We start from the raw sequence: 17040 nt of genomic DNA on the forward strand, positions 1-17040 counted from the left end.
TTTTTAAAATAAAAAAGACTGATCTGTCAAATATGGGCTTCTGCAATAAGCTGGAAGCTCTTCTGTGTGACAGTTATCAGAGGCACTGGGAACTGTGAGCAAGGGTGACAGGGAGGCATATAAAAATCTACCAAATTGCATTTGGTCCTTTGGGTATGAGGGGTGTGTTTTTCCAAGTCTCCCTGTTACTGGCTTCCTCACAGCCAATTGTTGTGCAATTTCAAAAGGAAAAGAGCACGTAATGCCACAGGCTGGCCTCACAGGGCTTTCTTGCCAACCAGCTTTTCCTGAAAGACAAGAGGCTTTCTGATGAGGATAATCTAACATCGACCTTTGAATAACTCTGAGAAACAGATATGAGATTGCCACCTGGAAATCTGTGGCGACAAATTGATCCAGGCCATTGGTCCCAACTCTAGCTGCAAATTGGAATCATGGGAGAATTTTAAAGCAAGTCATTCTCCCAGCCTCATCCACCCCAAAATTCTAATTCTAAGAATCTGGTTAACTTTGGATGGAATCCAATTTTTAAAGGCAAAACAGAACATTGTTTTGCAGCCAGAGTTGCAAACTACTTCTGTAGACCACTCCATAAACTGATGTTATGGATAAAGTGTGATTCCACCTCCCTCTTCCAGATACAATTAATTGGATTAATTAATGGAGGTGGCCTGTGTCCAGATCCTCAAGACTATACACTTATTCAGAGATTTCTATAACTCTTAGGACTCACTATATGGTTAGACTCATGACCAAGACCTATTATAGTGATGCAATAGAAAAGATAATCAGTTAGGTCATAGTGGAAAAAGATACAGGCAGAATCCAAAGAACTCTATACACAGGCTTCTATGCTCTCTCCTGTGAGGAGGTATACTTCAGTCTGTTTTTTTTTTTTCTCTCTCTCTCTCTCTCTAGCAGGGAGCAATGCAATAACATGTATGCAATGTTTCTGCCCAGGAAATCACACTACAGATACATAATTTTTTAAGATTTTTATTGGAGTTTGGTTGCATCTTCTGTTTTCCTAATATGTGCCAAAATTCCAGATTCCTGGAAGGAAAACAAATATTCAACATAAATGATATTATTTGCCTTGATAGTCTAAGCACAAGGAACCACCTATATTAGTTCTAGGAATCATGGGAACATCAAAACACCAGCCAAGAATCAGACTTGCAAGCAGGCCTTTCCAAAGATAGCAGCCTCGGACACATAGCCCGAACAAAGATAATGATCATCAACTAAACCAATAAATTCCCTCAGAAATTGACTTGGGAAATATGAAGAGAGTCAGGCAATTGATTTTCAGAGAAGTGCCCAGACGCAAAGAGAAACAAGGATTAAAAGCACAGTTCAGGGCCAGGGATTTAGCTCAGTGGCACCTGCCTCACAGGCACAAGGTCCTGAGTTTGATCCTTGGTCACCCCCTCCTCAAAAAAAGCACAGTTGAGTGACATGGATGACAATACTCTAGTAAAGAAACAAACTTCAGTCGTGAGAATTAAATAGAACTCAGCTTTTAAAGCTCTATTGTTTCTTCTGCTTCCTAAATACTGTTCTACTTTGTTCTCTGAAACTGATCACCCTATCTGTTTCTAGTTTTCCACGAACTTTCCTCTATAAACCACTTCTATCTTCTCTATATGCCTCAATCACTCTGCCAGAGTGGGTCTAAGAGCTAAAAAACACACAAATCATGGAAGTAGGCAGGAAAAAACAACCCCTGACAAGCTCAAAGAACACTGAGCTGCCCATGCAGAAAAAGCTTCACAAGATCATAGCTAATATTCTTAGAACACAGTGCCTTCCACACAAATAAGACATTGGGCTATACTGGGTGCTCTCTCTGTAGAAAGGACTAAAAAATCATATCAGTTAAACAATTCTTCCCTATGGTCAAATTCTTTCATTGATTTTTTTGACAAATCTGTCGCTAGGGATCAAATTTCTGCAGAGGGCAATAGCTTGTTTATTTGTTTGTCTGTTTATTTTTGTCATAAATGTTACCTGTCAATCAAGTTATTTGGGAGCTGTTTTGTTCTGCCCAATTTTTGCTGCCTACTTTGCAGTGCATAGTTCAGCCTAGTTCTACCCTTCATTCCTATGAAAGAACTACATCATCCTAACATTAAGCCTCTCCTTGGTTTCCAGAGTGCTCAGGTTAATCATATTGATCTCAACTTCCATTTCCCCTGCCACCTCTTCAGGTGTACATCAAAAACATGGAGTCCCATAGGAACAAATAAATGTAAAGCAACGTGTAAGACCATAACAAGTTCATCAGAAATGTTCAGCTCATATTTGGCCGAGTTTATGTGGTACAACTGATTGAGATGCAATGCTGTTGATTCCTTTTTACTGCATATATTGAAACAATTTCCTAATAGCTAATATGTATTTTGATTTTTGGTTTTGTTGTGTTTTAGTACAAATATTCAGGGATAAATTCTTCAGTTAAATACATCTAACAGGCAAATTATTCAATTGATCAAAAACTTTGGTCATAGAAATCAAAAAGAGTTGACCCTGAAATTTCCAGGATAAAAACCAAATAATTAAGAATTGTACTTCTTTGTCTGAGAAATGTCTGTTCATTTCGGATGTCCATTTTTTGAATTGGGTCTTTATATTTGGGGGGCTGATTGTTTTGAGTTCTTTATATATTCTTGATGATAGTCCTTTGTCTGAGGAACAGCTGGTAAAAATTTTTTCCCACATTGTAGGTTGTCTCTTAGTTCTGCTGATAGTTTCTTTGGCAGTACAGAAACTTTTTAATAAGATGAGATCCCAGTTGTTGATTCTATCCGCTAGAAGTAAAAGCAGCAAGTAAATATATGAAAAAATATTCCACATCACTGATCATTCGAGAGATGCAGATGAAAACAACACTGAGATTCCACCTCACCCCACAAAGAATGGCTGCTATCAAGAAATCACACAATAACAAATGTTGGCGGGGTTGTGGGGAGAAAGGAACCCTTCTCCATTGTTGGTGGGAGTGCAGACTGGTGCAACCACTATGGAAATCAATATGGAGATACCTCAAAGAGCTTGGACTGGAGGTTCCATTTGACCCAGCCATCCCTCTGCTGGGTATCTTTCCAAAAGAACTAAAAGAATCATATCACAGAGAAGTATGCGCACCCATGTTTATAGTGGCACAGTCTGTAATAGCTAAAACTTGGAAACAGCCCATTTGTCCATCCGTTGGAAACTGGATAAAGAAGATGTGGTTTTTCTATAAAATGGAATATTACTCAGCCATAAAGAACAAGAAAATAGATTCATTCATAGGAAAATGGATACATATTGAAGATATATTCCTAAGTGAAATAAATAAGGCACATATGTGTAAATACTGAATAGTTTCCCTGGTGTGAATAATCTGCAATAATACAGAAGATTCTAATAAGATTATTGACATTTAGAAATGGGAAGAAAGGAGCTAAAGGTGTAGGGAAGGTGGGATGGGTAGGGAAAGGGTAATAAGGGAAAAGAAAAAAATGTGAGATAATGAAAAGATGGAAATAAAGTGTTTGTAGATGGGGAGGGGAGGAGGGGGTGAAGGGAGGGCAGGGACAAAGGAAAAAGTGAGAACCAAGACCTGTCATGTAGAGGTACAAATTCCCAACAATGAATGTAACTGTACTGTATCCCTAAAATGTACCAATAAAGTCAATTAAAGCTGAAAAAAAAAAGAATTGTATAAGAGTGCTTATCTCTAAGCATCTATGTACTTATATCTGGTCTTATTCACTCAATATTTAATGGACATATTTATAGCCTTAAAACTCTTTTTCAACAGTGAAATAACCATATATACAGTTTGGATACCATGAAATGCAAACTTTTAGGTTTAAAAATAAATGCTTCATATATCTAAAGATTACCACTTTATTCTTCATTATGCAGCCAGTTTTCCCAGTGCCAACACTTTCCATCATAATGTTCTTTCTATCATAGTGACTGTTGATTTAAATAAACAGTAGAACCTTTTTTTTTAAAGGAGGAGAGATTTATCTTGACTCATGGTTACAGACAGTGGTTGGATGGCTCCAAGGCAGACATGGCATAGCAGAGGAAGGCTGCTCACATCATGGATGCCAGGGAGCAGAGGGAGGAGTGGAGCCAGGGAGGGAGATAGACTCTTCCAGGCCACACCCCCAGTGACCAGCAGACCCCACCAGACCCCACCTCCTAACAGCAAGTCAGCTATATTGATTTAAACACCTTCTAAAAGCCCTGCCTATGAGGCATAAGGCCTTTGGGGAACTTTTTTTTTTTTATCTAAACAGTAATATAGTCCCACCAGAATAGTAATGAAAGAAATTGTGCCAGGACTGGGAAATCACCCAGGAAAAGAACAGCCATGATCCCTTAGGGAGATCACCAGGAATCAGAGGAAGCAATAATCATCTAAATTTAAAAATAAAAAAATCTATCACCCATTTTGCATCTATGTCTAGTTTGTTATCAGAAATTGTTTTATCAGAGAGGTAAGTAAAAACAGATACACCAAATTGCCTAAGGGATGAAATGTTTGCAGTTGCAAAGAAGGTTTATGTTACAACACATTTTTGTTGAAAAACACATTTGGTACAAAAATCAGTTTTTGGCTAGGCAATTCACAAAGAGAAAGTTAACTGAATTATTTTTAAGAATGGTTAAAATGCTTATTGAAAGTGTATCTTGTAAAAGGGGAAAAAATGAGAACCAAGACCTGTCGTGTGAAGGTACAGGATCCCAGTAATGAATGTAACTGTACTGTATACCTAAAGTGTACCAATAAACTCAATAAAAAGGAAAAAAAAGAAAGTGTATCTTGTGGGCACTTGATATGAATTATTTAATAAAATCCTTATAGTCATTCTATATTTTCATTTTCCATTTAAAGAGATTGAATGGGAGAGGTTTTAAAAAACTTTTCCTAAGGTCAAAAGATCTGAAATGACATAACTTGCCCTGTCTCGATAGTGGTGAGAATGAACCAGGGGTGAACTTGGTTTCTTTGTTTCTACCGTGTCACCCTCTGGCTGATCTATACTACTTTCACCCTTATATTTGGATGTCTTGCTCACAATAGATTTTTTAGGTGAAGCAAACTGACTGTATATTGAAAACATCCAGTTAAATATCTCAATCATTTTTGCTTCCTGCATATAGCAAGGGTAGGTTTGGATAAGGCATGGGTGCTGCGTGCTGTAGGAGGCATAAGAATATGTAATTATAAAGACCCCATTTCTAAAACCACAAATGAAGGTGCGCCTTCTGTTAAAGATTTTTGAGCCATGCTCCATGGAACATGGCAAGAGGCAGCCTTGGAGATATTTGGATATCAAAACATCTTAATACTGGTAATGTGTTCAATTACGGAATCCGACAGAGATAGTCTATGAGTTGAACTAAGGTATTCCTGCCTACAACATAAAGCAGTGGCCTTTCTTCCCAACTTCTGTAAACATTTAAACAGCATCTTCACAACTTTTTTCCATTAATTTTGCTTTGTTGTCTATTTGCCCTGAAGTATGAGGCAGCTCTTAATTGAGTATAAAATTATGTATACCAAACCTTTTTTAATAGTTCATGATCCAAGGATTTAGCTCAGGGGTTCTGCCACCTGCCTCAAAAGCACAAGGACCCAAGTTCAATCCCCAATACCAAAAAAAAAATTAGTTCACGAGACTCCACACCAAGTAGGATAGCTTTCCAGAGTAATGCAAAGTCTCTACCTCAACAGTGATTGAAGTTACATAGGAAACGAGGTAAGGCAACCAAAAGTTAACCAAGGGGTCCTGGCATGAAGTACTCTGCCTCAAAGCAGGCTCCTCTTGTGGACTGGGGCCTCATGGAGCTCTGAAGTGAAGGTGAACTGAAGCTGAACTTCAGGTGGAAACTGCAAGTATAAAGGAGCAGGAGAATCAAGCTGGTGTTTTGGAAAGGAAGGAAATGGGTAAGAATAGAGCTGGATGGGTCAGGCAGACAGTTAACTGGAAACAAAGTTTGGGGTCACATTATAAAGGAAGAATGGGAAAAGTTAAGACTACTTTTTCTGAATCCTCATGGGTGCATTATCACACATGTGTTAATTTAATAGCCACAGTTAACTCCATAATGGAGGGTGTGTATTTTACGAGAGAACATTTGGCTGAAAAAACAATCTATTGGCTTAAGCCAAAGAATTTCATCACAGGATCCCAAGGGCAACAGCACAGACAACAAGAACAGATCATACTCAGAAGGGCCTCCCATTGATTTACTGCTTTCTTGTCACTGTACTAGAATTCTTAATTTTATCCTTGAACTTATTCTATAAGTCACAGACATGAGCAGAGGACACATGCGTCCACTGTTTGAGAAATAGTAGAACCTTAAAGCGTGAAGACACATTGTCAACCACCAGAAGAAATTCAAGCCTTTAGTTCTAAATACAAGGAACTGGATGCCCAGTAAGATATTAGACTTATCCAGGTTTCATGGCTGGTTAGAAACAAAGCAAGAACTAGAATTCTGATCTCCTGAATCCTAGGCTAATTTATTTATTTGTTTGTTTATTTTTCATTAAGTTTATTGGTACATTTTTGGTACACAATACAGTTACAATCATCACGGGATCTTGGACCTTTTACATAACATTCCTAGTCCAATTTATTAGCAATCAAGATCTTCTTCTTTGTCTTTACCTGTGCAATAGAATTGAGTTTCCATGAATATAACTGTTGATTATCTTTAAAGCTTTAATCTCTTCCAAAGCGTGTTGTTATTCCTAGAAAATATTAACATTGATGAGGACATGGATTTGTGATTGTGTAATAAATAATCCAACATTTTCATATTTGCTAATGTTTGCAGATGAAGGTCACATGTTTCTAAAGAACAGGAAACTGTGGTCAGTATTTTTACTTTAGAGGCTCTCAGAACAAGTCAGCACAATGTGCTGTTTGCTGAATTTACTTAAAAGATAATTTAATCTTCACTCATTTTAAAAATTATCTCAATGACAGTATTCCATTTAAAGAAGGTAAAGTTTGCCTGTATAATTTATTTATGGAAAAGTTAATCTATCAGTAATTAATGAAGGAGAACTTGGGCAAATATTAGAATCAAAACACTTCCAGGGGGGCATGTTGGATGGAGACAAAGTAATGTAAACCAAAATACTGTCAGATCATTTAATGTGCGAAAGCAAACTACAGAAATAGAGTGGTAATATTCAGGAATATATTTAAAACAATAAGCATTTGATTATACAATAAATCTTAAAACACCACAAGAACTCAAAGATGAGAAAGATTAGTAGAGAGAGAAAGCTAGCCCAAAAAATTTTTTCTGAGTAGGCATTTGTGATTGGAAGCAAATAAAAAAATCTGACCCTTGAGACCTATGAGAAAGGCAAGCCAGCTTTGGTGTGCCTTTGAGTTTTATCACTAATTCTTTCATGCATACAGTGAGTATTTATTGAGCACATCCATATGTTTTAATACTTTGCTAGGAATTGCCAAGGATCCAACCATAGGCATGTTAGTTAATTGCTTAAAACTTACTTCCCCTGGGCGTGGTGGTACACACACCTGTCCTCTAATACCGACACTCAGGAGGCTGAGGCAGAAGAACTGTCATGAGTTCAAGGCCAGAGTGGGCTCCAGGGAGTTCAAGGCCATCCTAAACTACAATGTAAGACTCTGCCTCAAAAAAAAGACTATTTCCTCATCATTTATATATGAAAAATAGACCCAGGTGACATTAGATTACTTCTATTTCTCTCATTTTATAATGTACTTTAAGATGAAGCAAAAATTCCTGCTAAATTCATACAACATATCTGAAGCAACAAAATGTGTGTATATAGAATAGTTAAATAGGAATATAAATATCTAATTTTCAGAACTTTTAGATTTTTTTTAACCTTCTAACCCAGAGGAAGTTTGTAGCACACTTCCTCCAGCGACAGAGGTTCAGTCCCTCTAGAGAGAGAAAATCATGTCCCTTAGTGGGGCAACAGGAGAGATACAGAGTCCCAGTCCTGAGGGGACTCACGCGATGTAGCCAAGACAGGGTACTACGGGATGGAAGTGTTGAAAAAGCTAATTGAAATCAATGTAAACACGGAGGACTTCATTGGCTGATGTAACTGATCATGGGCTTCAGAGCTCGCTTAATGTAGCAGCAACAACCAGCTGACATTCAAGAACCTCTACTTGAAACCCCAGACCCACTCCGTACTAGCATTTTGATGTGGGGAAGTTGCTCAGCTTCTCCAAGTCTTAAATTCAACATCTGAAAAGAAAATAGGAATAATAGGAGTCCCTACCTCACAGTGCTGTTATGAGAGTTAAGTGAGATAGTGGCAATGAAGCACTGAGTCCAGTGCCTCCCACACAGCAAAGGCTCAATGATTATAATCATTATCATAATTAAAGCGATCAACTGTGCTTAATAATAAGACCTTTTAAACATAGAATTTTACAACATGGGGCTGACTTTGGAAAGCAAGTAAAAAGTTGAAAAGTAAGTGGAGAGTGATAATTTGAAGAATGTGGTGGAAGCCTTTATTAACAAAAGTTTTTCTGAGAAAGGAAGATAAACTGAAAGGTATCTGAAGGGAAGCCTCAGGATAAAGATAAAAATTTTTATTTTGGACAAAAAGAAACCTGAATAATTTTATAATCTATGACACAGTATCCAATATAGTTAAAATACTAAAAAAAAATAAAATAAAAAGGAATGTTGCAAATTGTAGAAGAGATGAACACTGATCATAGAATAAAAAAAGTTTTGACTTAAACTGATGATAATGATGATGATGACCTTAATTATTCCATGTTTTTTCCCCCGGTACTGAAATTAAACCTAGAACCCTCACACTGAGCTAGCCCTTTTTATTGTTTATTTTGAGACAGAGTCTTGTTAAATTCCCCAGGCTGGTCTCAAACTTGCAATTCTCCTGCCTCAACCTCCCAAGTGCTGGGATTACAAGCATGTACTGCCATAATTATCCATCTTATTGAGTGTTTACTGTGTCAGCTTCCAGCCCAAGTGTTATGTATGCTAGCTCATCTTGTTCTCACAACCACCTCAAAAGGCAGACACTTATTTCTCAACATTTAGCACCCTCTGTTTAAATTTAAAACTGAAGTTTGGAAACTTTAACATTTTGTGTGAGTGGAACACAAAAATGGAAACAGATTTTATACCAAAATAGGTGTCCTAATGCTTATGTTAAGCTGAGGAAAAGAAATGAGAAGAGGTGTATATATTGAAATATCTGTGAGCGCAGGCATAGGAATTTGTAGGAGTTTGTGCTGGATAGAATATGTTTTCTGCATGAAGTATATGAAATTAACTGTCAAGATAGAAGATGTCAGACATTGTATATCTAGAAGCTGAGAGAGAAATGAAATGACTGGGGGAAAGCAATATGCAATGGGAATTTTCCAGAATCACTGAAAGACTAAAATTCTCAGATATAGGAATAAGAATGTAGGGCTGGAGATTTAGCTCAGTGGTGCGGGTGCCTGCCTCACAAACCCACGGTCCCAAGTTCGATCCCTGGTTTAAAGAGAAAGAGAGAGAGAGAGAGAGAGAGAGAGAGAATGTGCTTTAAGCTAAATGAATAAAAATTAATTCATACCTAAATACATCAGAGTAAACTGAGGATCATCATAGACAACATGAAAAATCTTAGTAATGTGCAGAACGAAAAGATATATTATTTATAAAGTAACAATTGGAAAGCAAAATTCTCAACAGAAAAAAAAATTTGTTGATGAAAAGTATCAGCTAAATTACCATTTAAGAGCAAAGAGACTCACCTGTAATCCCAACAGTTGGAAGGCTGAGGCAGGAGGAATGCCACAAGTTCAAGGCCAGCCTGGGATATGTAGTGAATTCAAGGTCAGCCTGAACTGTATAGCAAGAAAAAAAATGAGCAGAGAAAAAATAAAACAAAGTAAGTCTGAATATATGTGTCATATGCAGTGAGTAGTATACATTTTCATATGATCTTTGAAGGAACTATTAAAAGATATACTTTACAAGAAGAAAATTAAATTGAAAAGGAAAGAGTGGGCTTTAAACCCACATGGGTCAAACAATTTGGTAAATATTTAGGCAAACACATATGGGCTGTGTGAAAAAAAACTATAAGGACTACGGATGAGAGAAATTTAAATGAAGAAAAACTAAAATACTATGCAAAATGGGGAAGGTGATTAAAGGCATTGTTCTGTGCAAAAAAAATGTAGCTATATTAACTTTTGATGTTTTAAAGTATTTTCTTAGTGCAAGTGTAACCATTACTGGAATAAAAATGTAATCTCTAATTTCAAAGAGAGAAAGATAAGGAATACTTGCATTCAATAAAACCAGCATTGACACACTTTCTTTAAAGGGTCAAATAGCAAGCATTCTAGTCTTTGTGGGCTTCATGGTCTTATTTACAGTTGTATGACTCTACCATTACAGCACAAAAGCAAATATACACAGTGCATAGTTGAATGAGTCATATTCATGTTTCAACAAAATTTTATTTATATAAAAGAGTTGGTTTTCAAAAGGAGAAAAAAAGACACAGAAAAGAAATCCCTTCAAGAAATATGATAGGATGATAAGCAATCTAAGTATATTTATATTTATATAGTTATATATAAAGTTATATTATATATAGTTATATATAGTTTTATAGATATAGTTACATTTATACAGTTATAATAAGTATAAATTCATCTAAATTGCTAATTCATAAATTGGATACAACAAACAAAATCCAAGTGTATATTGATATGAGAGACACATGGTGAATCATAATTATGGTAGAAAATGTGAAAGAAAATGCATGCATTATGTTGGACCAGGCAAATGCTAACCAAGGAAACTGAATAAACTATATTAGCAGAAGAAAGATATTAAGGCAAAATATATAATTTGAGATAAAGATATGCTAGTTTTGAAAGTACATATGCTTAACAGCATAGCCTCCAAACTATGTAGAACAAAACTGACACTTAGAAAAACAATGGTATGTCTACAATCATACATTTCTTACAGAAACTTATCAAGAAGACAAAAACCAGCCATGTGTGGCAGTGCATGCCTGTAATTCCTGCTACTTGGGGGGCTGAAGCAGGAGAATCTTAAGTTTGAAGCCAACCTGGACAACTTAGCAAAATGTGGTCTCAAAATTTAAAAACAATTTTTAAAAATGAGTTCTATATATAGCTCCTGGTTATAGCTTCTGTATGTAGCTCCTGAATATAGTTCCTGGTTTTAATCTGTCCTACCACAAAATAAAAGCTAATAACAATTAATTATAAAATAATAAATATATAAAAATAATTATAAAATTAAATAAAAATTTAAAATCTAATGGCTTGAATAAATTCACCATCAGTGATGGATCCAATTCACATAGATTAATACAAAATAATAATATGCATTTTTATATGTGCAAAAGTGTCAAAATATTCAAGAAACTAGTATACATGACTACAAAATTATGGTTTGAGGGTAGATGTACAAGAGGGTATGACTTCAACTGTAGGTGTGATTAATGTCTGCAGAGTAAAAACTTTAAAGTGGTAAAGTGGTGATATATATTAATCAATAAATATAGGTGTCTAGTTTATATTTTTGAAATATTTTATAATTAATTTTGCTTTTTAAAAAAATAATGTTTCAAGCCAGGCATGGTGGTGCATGCCTGTAATCCCAGCACTCAGGAGGCTGAGGCAGGAGGATCACTGTGAGTTCGAGACCAGCCTGGGCTGCATAGTGAGTTCCAGGTCAGTCTCAACTACATAGTGAGTCTCTGTCTCAAATAAATAAATAAATAAATAAATAGATCAATAGATAAATAAATAAATGATAAATAAATAGCCGGGCACTATGGTGCACACCTATAATCCCAGCACTCAGGAGGCTGAGGCAGGAGGATTACTGTGAGTTCGAGACCAGCCTGGGCTACATAGTGAATTCCAGGTCAGTCCCAACTACGTAGTGAGACCCTATCTCAAAAAACCAAAATAATAATAATAATAATTAATTAATTAATTAATAATGTTTCTGGTGTTTTTAATTGAAGAGTTTTTCTTACTCATATATGCTATACTGAACTTCCATCAGAAAGCAAACTAGCTAAGCTCAGTTTGTGTAGGTATGACTGAGCCTCTTGCAGAAGCCGTAGATGTTATGCTGCTGTCTGTTGCTCCAGCCATGTGCCCCTGGAAGGCATCTGAACTTTGGGCAGCTGAGTCAGACTCAACACTGTCCCTGACAATCGCAGGCTATCTCGGCAGTCAAAGTGACCTCTGTGATCTAGTTTATGATTATTATTCTGATTCTCTTGGAAAGGTGACCTTAGCAATCTTTCAAAGTCCTTCCCAAGTCTATATCAGCTTTCCTGGCCTATCTGATAATTGTCATAAAATAATATGCAGTATGCCTACATGATCACAGTCATTTTTATAGCTGCTATATAGATTCTTGATCTACTGATGTCTGGTGACTGGTATTTTTATTTGTTTTAATGTGCTATAAGAGTCCTTACATATCAGTCCAGTTCCTTCAGTTTACAGAAAGTGAGGCCCAGAGAAACAAGATTTCTTTCACTTACAATGAGTGAAAATGCTGAAAATCAGTTTCAAGTCATTATCATTCTATGAGATAATACCTGCATTCTTGAGAGGTTACAGGATGAAATATGGTATCTGTGAAGCTCACACAAGTATCAATCATTAAGACATCATGTTTTTTTCTCTCAGTGAGTTCATTGGTACATTCTAGGTATACAGTACAGTTACATTCATCATTGGGATCTTGTACCTTTACATGACAGGTCTTGGTTCTCATTTTTCCCCTTACCCCACCCTCACTTTACTCCCTCCTCCCTTCCCTATTTGCATATAATTAATTTCAATTTTTTCATTTCCTCATATTTTTTTCTTTTCCCTTATTTCCTTTCCCCTACCCTTCCCACTCCCTTTAATCACTGTGTAGTAATATAAGTTTAACATATACAGCACTAAAGGCCATGTCCCTGGCCTGTGTCCAGCCTGTGTCTGTCAAGGCAGTCATGCTGTGGAAAGACTAATCTAAGAGATACATAACTTTGTATGACCTCATGATGTGAAGAGTTTAAGGCAGACCTGTTTTGGAGACATCAGCCCTAACAGCCTTAACAGATTTAATATTACTGACATGGTTAGAAACGCCCAGTTGGAATTATCAAAATTTCCCAGGTCATCTGCTGTTGAGTGAAAGAACTATTAGGCTGCAGAGGACTTTGGGAAGACACAAACAACGTGTATATCTAGTTAATTGTTGCTCAAACTTTAAAGCATCTATGAGTCATGCAGGGATCTTGTTAAAATGCATGTTGAGATTAAGTAGGTTTGGGTGTCACCTGAAATTATTCATTTTTAACAAATGTTTAGGTAAGACCAATGCTTTTGGTCCAACTACCCTTCAAATAAAGCTTTTCCCTATTCTTAAAAATCTGCTGGATCTATGATGTTGCTAGGCTTGGATTCTGGTTGTCAGAGCAGACTGGAAACAGTGGTTTGTATGAGCATCACTCACAAATCTAGTCACTGACTGCCTTGATGTTTACTTATAGTCCAAAACAATGATTATTTGGTAGTGCCCAAGTACTCACCATGAAGTTTTCATTGGAGTTTCTATAGACCCAGAGCACTGCTAGAAACTGGGCAAATCCCCCAACTCTGTAATTTAGAAGTAATATTCCATAAGGGGTGAACCTAAAGAAGTAAAGTAAAAGGAGGAAAATGAAACTTAAAACGAGAGGGTTTAGGTCTCTCATAAAATTCCATTTCTTCCATTTGCCACTTGTGTGACCTTGGGTAAGTTGTTTAAAGCCTTTAAGGACATGTGCAAATACTGAATAGTTTGGTGTGAATAAACTATAATAGTACATAAGATCCTAATGATATAATGGACAATGTGAAATAGGAAGAAAGGGGCTAAAGGTGTAGGGAAAGTGGGAAGGGTAGGGGAAAGCTAATAAGGGAAAAGAAAAAAATATGAGAAAATGAAGAAATGGAAATGAAATGTTTGTAAAGGGGGAGGGAGGAGGGGTGAAGAGAGGGCAGGGACAAGGGGAAAAAATGAGAACCAAGACCTGTCATGTGAAGGTAGAAGATCCCAATGATGAATGTAACTGTACTGTATACCTAAAATGTACCAATAAACTCAATGAGGAAAAAAAATTTTTTTTAAATAAATAAATAAAGCAAGCCTTCGAGAGCCAGGGATTTAGCTCAGTGGTTCTGCTGCCTGCTTCATAAGTGCGAGGTCTTGAGATCAATCCAGGGTAAGTAAAAAAATAAATAAATAAATAAAGCCTTTGAGAGTCAGTTTCTACAATTCTAAAAGGAAATAATATTAAGAATAACAAGGTCAAAGATTTTACATATTAAGCAAGATAATAATTAGAAAACTGTTTCTAAACTAAGGGTTCTACCCATAATAATTTTATTTAGAAGATAGAAGTTCAAAGGAAAGTAATAGGTGGATCTTACTGATTTTGCCAATGAATTTTTAAAATTCATCAACTGTACCTTAGAAAACTGCTGACATGTAATTCTATACTCATCCCCAGTGAGTCAATATCAGAGACGGGGTAGGTAGGCAACCTTCTTAGGGCCTCACTAAGGGTTCTACCCATAATAATTTTATTTAGAAGATAGAAGTTCAAAGGAAAGTAATAGGTGGATCTTACTGATTTTGCCAATGAATTTTTAAAATTCATCAACTGTACCTTAGAAAACTGCTGACATGTAATTCTATACTCATCCCCAGTGAGTCAATATCAGAGACGGGGTAGGTAGGCAACCTTCTTAGGGCCTCATCTAAAATGGATATCTGATCTAAAATGGATCTCAGTTCAATTTCTCACAGTATTCCTGTCAGATACCTGAACTAGCACCTGGTAGACCATTCCTTGATGTTTAAGGCCAGCATAACACACAACAAAATAATAAAGGTCCCCAAAATAGTCTTTTAACTCCCCTAAATTTATCATGTGCTCTTTATCATCTTAGTCCTAACAAGAAACAAACTGGATTCACTTGCTATTGTCACACATTGAGTCACAAGTGAGATAGAGGTGCTTCTAGCAACTTGTGGTAGAGAACAAGAATGATACCAAATATTTTACTTAAAACACTCAGGACAACCAATCACAACAAAGAATTATCTGACCTTTGATATCATTATTGCTGAGGTTGAGAAACTGACTGGAGAGAAGTTAACTCCACCTTTGGCTTTGGCATTGGGACAGGTGGTTCAAGCCTCACTTAAAAATTGCTATCTCCTTACAAAAGCTATTGATGTAGGGTGAACACATGACCACTCATGACTCAAGAGCCTGAGGAAGACATTTCTCTAGAGTTTCTGGGAAAGAGAAGTCTCCTCAATCTTCTGAAAAATATTTTAGAAGCATCTCTTTGTGGTCCTGCCTCCAACTAGAATGGTTGAGCAGGGACAAGTTTTACACTTTTTGGACAAAATACAGGAAAAACTATATAAAATAATGACTTAAAGACATTAGATATCAGACTGTGGAGGTAGAACAGAAATGATAAAGGAGGAGAGCAGAGAAGAAAGATAAAAAACTATCCAAATAGCAGTGAGCTCTAGATCAAGTTCAAGCAATCCAGCTATATATGTTATTGTTTTATCTTGGGCAGGGTGGGGACAGATAAAATAACTGAAGAAATAGGAGCTGAAGATTTTCCACATTTGATAAAAAAATAGAAACAAGATCCAAGAATCTCAATAAGTCCAAGTACACGAAAAACAAAGAAAGAATATCCCTAAGGTAATTTAAATAAATGGTAGAAGTCTATAAAGGTATTTTTCCTAAGAAGGGGTCTGTAAGGCAAATGGTTTTTAAAAACCTGCTTTAGTTTCTTTTTGTCTTCTAAGTAGATTGATTTCTGTTTTAACATAACTCAAAACTAGCTTGAATTTCTAAATAGAGATCATTGTTCTGGTAATGTATTATTCAACATGGTCACATGATCAGGCAGACCAAGTTGAAAAGGCTGCCAAAAATTCTGTGCCCAATAAACTTAACTGTTTCACCTTAGCAGCAGATACTGAATTCCTTCCATGTGTGTGTTTAGGGCTTGACTCCCAACCCAGTCTACCTTTGAAGACTCAAGTACAGTATAGTCTATCTGACCTCCCACCACTATTCTATGTCAAAACATGGTGATATCTCTTTTTTTTTCCTTTTAATTTAATGTGGAGACTGAACAGGTGGCAAATGAGTTAATCTGCAGTTACAGTGCAGTAAAGTAAGCCCAGTCTCTTACCCCATCAAGCTTCTCTGAACCAGCGCTATAAGTGGGCATAACATTCTGTACAGGTTAAATTACACATAAAAGTAAATGATAAACCTGCCTTTGATGTGGACCACATGTTTCTTACCAATGGCCTGTGACCCTTTCCTTAGAGTTGATACACGTGTCCCTATTTCAAGTCTTAAGGCTTTCTGTGAGGACACAAATAGTGGACCATTGTTAATTTTGCTCCTTTGATGTGTAATTCTTGACAAAATAAAGGTGTTCCTGTGAAGAAAACAGAGTGCAAGCTGACCTAAATAAATCCTTCCTTTGACATTTGTTTTGATCGCCCCATACCTTTTTTGTGTTCTCAAACCTTTATAAAAGTCTCACCTTTCTCCTTGATGGTGCAGTCTGCCCTTGGAACTCACTCTGTGCTCTCTTGCAGTGTATCAATAAACTCTTAACTTTTCTTTATTCCAGGACTGTTGGCAAATCTTTTACCACTTTCAGTACCTTCCACATGCTCTTCCTCACACAGCGCTTAGTAGTTCCTGTCTTCATACACAATGTCCTCTTGAATAATAGTCCCCCACCTCCCCCCCCCACAAGACACATTCAATTGTCCAAGAACAAAGAGTCTTGTGAGAATCAAATGATGGAAGAGACTGAGAGAATTAGACATTTACGTCAGGTCAGTAGCACTGCTGTTCCACGTGGTTCTGTACCATCTGAT

At 36.6% G+C, this 17040-nt stretch overlaps 2 long non-coding RNA genes across 2 annotated transcripts; both read right to left on the reverse strand.

The window, feature by feature from the left end:
- Positions 1-1016: 1016 nt before the first annotated feature.
- LOC117286541 lies at positions 1017-9846 on the reverse strand. The gene is made up of 3 exons (XR_004517725.1): positions 9813-9846; positions 6684-6766; positions 1017-1053 (listed from the first exon to the last, which is right to left on the reverse strand). It is a non-coding gene; the product is annotated as an uncharacterized LOC117286541 (long non-coding RNA).
- A 24-nt stretch (positions 9847-9870) lies between these two features.
- LOC104868904 lies at positions 9871-17008 on the reverse strand. Its single transcript, XR_004516025.1, has 4 exons — positions 16698-17008; positions 16450-16589; positions 13652-13754; positions 9871-9905 (listed from the first exon to the last, which is right to left on the reverse strand). It is a non-coding gene; the product is annotated as an uncharacterized LOC104868904 (long non-coding RNA).
- Positions 17009-17040: the final 32 nt, after the last annotated feature.

The sequence above is a fragment of the Fukomys damarensis genome, unplaced genomic scaffold (assembly GCF_012274545.1).
Source record: "Fukomys damarensis isolate Sample0158 unplaced genomic scaffold, DMR_v1.0_HiC HiC_scaffold_1, whole genome shotgun sequence".
NCBI lineage: Eukaryota > Metazoa > Chordata > Mammalia > Rodentia > Bathyergidae > Fukomys > Fukomys damarensis.